We start from the raw sequence: 7,116 nt of genomic DNA on the forward strand, positions 1-7,116 counted from the left end.
GCACCAATTTATTTTTCTGAGATTTATGGGCAGCAGTCAACACTATAGATCATGCCATTTTAATTCATGATGAGTGACTAATTTTGAGCTTCCTTCATTTTCTGAACTATCTCAGATTGTGAGTTCATCACACTCAACAACCTGCTCATTGGATCCTCTCCCTTCTTGGGTCATAAAGGAGCTCTGGTCTACACTTGGCCCCTATGTTTTATCGATTTTAAATTACTCCTTGTCTACAGGTGTTTTTCCGTAGTGTTTTAAATTAGCAGTGTTTTAAAACCATTACTAAAGAAGTCTGGACTAGATGCTGAAACACCATCTAATTACAGACCTATATCAAACCTTGCTTTTCTATCAAAAGTGGTTTCAAAGCAGTTGGTCCAATATCTGACTGAAAATAATCTCTTTGAGCCTCTTCAGTCTGCTTTTAGGACAAATCACTCCACTGAGACTGCACTGATCAAGGTGGTTAAGGATTTGTTGATGACCGCCGACTCTGATTGTACTTCAGTTTTATTGTTGTTGGACCTCAGTGCTGCTTTCGATACAGTTGATCGCTGTATTTAAATTGAAAGACTTGTAAAACATTTTGGCATCTCGGGCAAGGTGCTGTCATGGTTAAAATATCTGACAGATATAAAATATATGTCAGGAAGATCTCGATGTTTTATTTAATAATGTCCTGTCTGAGCCCTGCGCAGTGAAGCATGGGGTTCCTCAAGGTTCTGTCTCTGCTTTTTTCACTGTATCTTGCACCGGTAAATTATTACATTCCTTTGAAATTCATTTTCACTGTTATGCAGATTACTTGCAATTATACATGCCTTTGAAATATGATATTGGGTCAAAACTTTTAAAAATCTAGTGTTGTCTTTCAGCTGTCAGGAATAGGCTCTCTGAAAATTTCCTTTTCCTTAACTCAGCAAAGACTGAAATGATGACCACTGGATGCCAGAAGTTACATAATGCATTCAATAATGTTTCTTTGTCTCTTGATGACTGTGTCGTTCTTGGCAGGGACAAGAGGAAAAATCGTGGCATTATATTTGATCAGACACTTGCTTTTGATAAGCACTTCAAGGAGGTCACTAAAATATCATTTTTCCATCTCAGAAGGATCGCATAGATCAGGCCAATCCTGAGTGAAAAAGATGCTAAAGTCCTCATCTGTGCTTTTATTACTCGTTTGAACTATTGTAACGCTCTTCTGTCAGGATTACCCAAAAAAAGTTTCCGAGTCTTGCAGATGGTTCAAAATGCTGTGACTTGGGTTCTGACAGGAGCCGGAAAATATGAACATAATTATCCCAGTGTTGGCCTCTCTTCACTGGCTTCCATGTCAGGTTTGTGTCACGGTTCGTGTCACGGTTCAGATGAGGAGACCCAAACGCACGACTCCAGGGCAAAAGGCAGTGTCAAAATCAGTATGCGTCGCCGCTCTAACGCCAGTATCCACTGGCGCCCCCGGTAAGCCCTCAGCCCACGCAGTTGCACAGACGGAAAAGAACTAGGAAGTCTGGCCCGTCCCAAACTCAACAACCCAAAAGAAGGACCCTCGTCTCCCCCTTCAGGTCTCCCATCCCGCCGGCTGCGTCAGACAAGCTTCTACAAGCAGCAGCTTGGACGGCGCCTTATACGCAATAGCCAGCTCAATGAAACAAATAGACGCTCGTTTGTGCTCATAAGAGCAGGCTGCTCCGACCGGCACAAGGCCAGTGGGGGATTCCTCAATCCCATCCTTTTCACTGATCCCCGTCATTAATCCTTCACAGCCATCCACTTCTTCAAGAACCGGAACAAGCATCCATTCACTCGCCTCAGCCGTGCCAGCCCCTGCTTTAGGTAGGCCTTACATGACTGCTTACATTTCTTCCAAGATGAGAAAAAAAAATATTAGATGGGAAGGACATAAACTTAGTAAGCTTTCTCCTTCCATCTCTCGAATGTTAGAAAAGCGTAGCGACGGGAGAAAACTTCACAAACTTTTTTAAAGCTTCAGATCCCTGGCTCACAAAAGACCTAAACTTCGGGCAATTCGTAGTAGCCTTCTGAGTTTTCAGGGAGGTAATTTGTTCTGTGTATGAGGACAGAAGGAAAGAGCTGGACGCTTACTTAGCGCTAATCGGGGATTTGAATCTCAATTATGGGAGAAACATCTTCTACCTTTACCATAAATCATTCTCTCGTAAAGCCGCTCTGTATATCGCGCAGCACACCATCTGCTTGGACTGGTCTGTTCTGGACACCGAACTACTAGTAATGGTCGCCGGAGGCACCCAGGTCCTCTCCTGCAACTCGTGCGGGGTTTTGGGACATCCCCGGTCAGTCTGCCCCTGCCGGATTGTTTCAGCTCGGACAAATCAGCGGCATATGAACAGACACGGTTCAAAGAAATTCTGAGCAAGCATCCCTCAACACCAATAAACACTAAGTTACTAGCAGCAGAACTTTCATCTCATCCCGATTCTGTCTTTGTTGATCATGTACTTACAGGGCTCTCTCAAGGTTTTCAAATTGGAGTATTAAAACTGCCTACCGTAACTTTCACAACAGAGAGTTGTGTGGTTGAAAACGGAACCCCCCCATGGGAGTGTTATAAGTCCGACGCTATTTTTAATCATGATCAATGACATTTTTGAGAACACCCCAGCAGGTATGGGCTGAACGCTTTTTGCGGATGATGGAGCGCTGTCGAAAAGGGGAGGAAATGTGGAACATACAGTTAAGAAGCTCCAAGAAGAGATAAGTAGAGTGGAAAGGGGGGGCTTTGAATGGGGTTTTAAGTTCTCGGTGGAAAAAACAAAAGTAATGTTCTTTTCAAATAGGAAACTCAAAGAAGGTGTAACATTGAAATTGTATGGGAAAGATCGAGAGAAAGTAGACTGTGTCTGCTTCTTGGAAGTAAAATTTGACACTAGGTTAACTTGGAGAGAGCAGGTGAAAAGTATAGCAGAAAAATCAAAGAAGGTAATTAATATCATGAGTTATCTGACAGGGTTAAAATGGGGGGCAGATATTGTGTCTTTGAGGTACATATATATTGCGTTAATTAGATCAATAATAGATTATGGATGCACAGCATATGGATCGGCAGCAAAGTCAGTGTTGGTGGATCTGGAGGTGATTCAGGCGAGGGCCCTGAGAATCTGTTTAGGGGCAGTGAAAACAGCCCCAGTGTGTGCCATGCAAGTTGACTTCGGAGAAATGCCACTGTGGCTCAGAAAGAAACAACTCATAGCAAACTATTGGGTAAATTTAAGAGGACATGAGGGTAATCACCCAACAAAGAAGGTTTTAGAGGCTTGCTGGGAGAGGGGGAAAAAGCAGAAATCAAGCGTTGGGTGGATAGGAAACGATGTCGCTAAAGAAATGAAAGTGCATGAAATTAAGTTTAGTCCAAATGTGCTCTGGCCTGCAAGACCGGAGTGGAGAATGAAAAGTGCGGTTGTAGATATGGAGCAATTACATCTTAAGCACACAAGCAGAACAGTGGATCTTGTAAATGAATTCTATTATCATAGAGAAAGATATTACAGTAAATACTAACAGATCTTTACAGATGGGTCAAAGGATGCTATGACGGGAAAAACGGGGGCAGCAGTAATTGTTTCCAGCCTTCAGTACGAAGTGAGTAAGAGAACCTCAGATGATTTGAGCGTCTATGCTGTAGAGTTAGGTGCACTTCTATTGGCAGTACAATGGGTGGAAAACAGTAGAGCAGAAAAAATTCTCATATGCAGTGATTCAGTTTCAGCATTATCAACTGTCAAGACCGGAGCAGCCACATAACGATTTGGTGTATGAGATATTATATATGATAAATGGAGTAGCAGAACAAGGAAAAGATATTGTATTTATGTGGGTTCCAGCTCACATTGGAATTTCAGGAAATGAAAAAGCAGACAAGCTAGCAAAGGAAGCAGTAAAGAGGGAGTACGTAGAGTTCGAGATAAAACTTTCAAAATCTGAGGGAAAAAGCAAAATCAGAAAGGAGATGGAGAAAATATGGCAACAGTACTGGGATGGTAATACAAAGGGGAGGCATTTTTATAAAGTTCAGAAAACCATAGGAAAAGGTATAAGTAAAGGAAGGAACAGGAAAGAGGAGCTTATAATGAGTAGACTGAGGATGTGGCACAGTATGCTTAACAGCACTCTTTACATAATGGGAAAACATCCTACAGGAGAGTGTCAGTGTGGGAAGAAGGAGACTGTGAATCATGTGTTAATGGAATGCAGGAAATATGAAGGACAAAGAAAAGATATGATAAACGCAGTCTCACTTCGGTGTGGAAGTGAGGATGAAGGGAGGAAAGTGATCGTCAGATTTTTGTTAAAGACTGGACTTATCAAGAGACTGTAACTCCAATAATTCAAAAGGTGGAGAAGACATTAAATTCAGCAGAGGGCAGTAATGCAAGGATGCCAACTGCCGTAAAACTCCAGAAGAAGAAGAGTCTCTTGTCAGATCGTTGTCTTTTCTAGTTTGTCATGTATGGTCCGAGTCTGTCTGTCTGCTCGCTGGATTTACTTTGTTTTTCTCATCATGGATTTTAGATATTTTGGGTTATTGTTTGAGGAAGTTTTTGTTTGTTGTCCTGGTATTTTAGTTTAAATAAATCACTTCCTTTTTCTCACATGGGTCCTCCTCCCTGTTTTTCTACTTCTGATCATGGCAGTAACAAGGTTTGTTAAGACTGAAATGTAGATGTCTGACATTGACATGTCCAGCTAATATCCCTTTTCAGGTTTTCAGAAGTGTGTCCAAATGGACAGGAATCTGCTGGCTGTACCTATCTTAATACTAAATTAGATTAAATCAGAATTGATTCATGACATGAAGCTTGTACTTTAACTTGCTTTGTTTTCCGAACCGAACATACATACATCTTTCATGTGACTTGTCTAACAAATACATGATATTCCTCCTTTTCTTGGAAATCGAACTTTGTCTAAACTTTCAAAGTCCTCTTTTGGTCTCTGAGTGACCCATTGTCTGCGTGCCTGCTTTCAGCACAGTGTCCTCAGTTCCTCTTTCCTTGTCCACTCTGTGTAAAAATCAGATTTTCTCTAAATGTTTTAACTCTTTTAAATGTATCCCTTTCTGTATTAATTTTACTTTAATCTTTATTAAAGTAAAATTATAAAGTAAAATTTGACTTTAGTCTTTATTAATTCCTCATCCTTTTAAGGTTTAACTATTTAGCCTTCTTGCTTTATATATTCATTTTAACCATCTCCCGTTTATTCCTTCTTTTTATCTTCATTCTGTGTTTACAGCCTGTGATGTGACGTCGTCTCACTCTCCTTCAATGTGTATTTCAATTGTGTTCTCTCCAGTTTGACTTTTAACGAATTTTCCTTCATTGTATTTTTTTTACATCATTAACTGCTTCTTCATACCTGCCTGTTGTATCTCTCTTAATCCCATTATTTGCATTTATTATTTATATTTATTGTTGTCCTCTTTGTTTGGCCCGTCTGTTGATGTCTGTTCTGTTATTGTGCTGACTGTTGATGTATTTACTTTGTCTGTCAAAGCACTTTGTAAAAGTGCCATATAAATAAAGTTATTATTATTCTAGGTGATCACACACTTTCCACCTCCACCTGTGGCTGCATGTTAGTAGGTACTGCTGCAGAAGAAGAGTATGTTAAACTAGCACTGTCTCTATAGCTATTTTGGCACCCAGGCGGGATTTTATGATTAGCTGGCCAAAACATCCCAACCCCAGCTTCTCATCATTGCCTTGGAGAAAGAAATGACACTCAGTAATGCTAGCAAAGCATTTTCTTTGTAACAACGACTTGCACAGTAAAATCCAAACACAAGAATTCAATCTAGACCTATTAGTTTTCTGCTTTCTGTGATGTGTAACACTACGAGGACATCATTGAACCTTTTGAGGGTATAGGAAGGGGGGTCTGGGGGAGTTTCAATGTTAATTTATCCCTCTGATTACTTGTGTTAGCATATAGCTAACTGTAATATTTGATTATTATGCTTGTTTACTCCTCGACACTCAAACTCACATATTCAGATACAATTTCTGTGGTGCAGTGTTGCACTGTTGACCTTCTGTTAATGGCCACTATTTGTATTTCAGCTCTCTTACATCTTATACTGACAGCTCATCTTCAGAGATCATAGGTTAAGAAACAAGATGGGCTCACTTTTCTGGGAATATCAGATTTTACAATTTGTCACTCATTGTGTTTCATTTGAGCGCACAGTAATCCAGAATCACCTAAATAAAGCTGATATCTATCGTACAATGTTCTATAGTGTGAACACATGGAGGGGCTTTCTGAGGGTGAAGTTTTCTATCATCACTCTCTACTTCGATGCTAATTTATGCACTGTGCTCACCTTATTTAAATTCAAATACATTTACATGAGGTTATTTAATCATGGATGCCTACCAGCTGTCATTAAACATTTAATGATGAGGGTTGAACATAAAGTTAAAAGCCTTAAATTACAGTTGCTTTAATAACCATTAATTTGTTCCTATAATCACACATTTCCAGATAAGATTTCATCAAAAGAATCTGTTTACAGTTTATTTTATATTTGTTTGCCCATCAGGCAGACAGACAGTCTGTGTCTGCATATCTGTTTGTCTCATGTAACAGCGCACTTGTCAATACTTGCTCTCATCTCAAAAAACGTATTACATCATCATTAAACGTTCTCATGTTACTTCAGGGTTCAACTTCTCACCCTCACTAGTATTTTTTTTTATCTGCAAGGTTCTGAATGCTCTCACATTTCTCCTCTCTTCCCACTGCAGAGTGAGCGAGAGCTGGGGCAAATCAGAGAGTTGTCCCATTCCCTTCATAACATGTGGTATGCAAGATGGTCAGTCCAGCTGTGAACTTATCAATAAGAAAGATCTCCTTATGTAACAGATTACAGGTCAACATTACACTGTTTCTTCAAACTGAACAGAATCAGAGACCCGCAGTCCTGTCTGAAGAGAACACGCTCCCCTTTCTCACTCTGCTGTATAACTAGCCTGCATGCTAACTGAGAGTTATTGTGTTTCCTGCATTTCTCCTGTAATAAGAGCAGCTAATGAACCTGGTGACTTACTGTTAGCTTCCAGCTCTTTT

The sequence above is a fragment of the Symphodus melops genome, assembly GCF_947650265.1.
Source record: "Symphodus melops genome assembly, chromosome: 1".
In the NCBI taxonomy this organism is placed as follows: domain Eukaryota; kingdom Metazoa; phylum Chordata; class Actinopteri; order Labriformes; family Labridae; genus Symphodus; species Symphodus melops.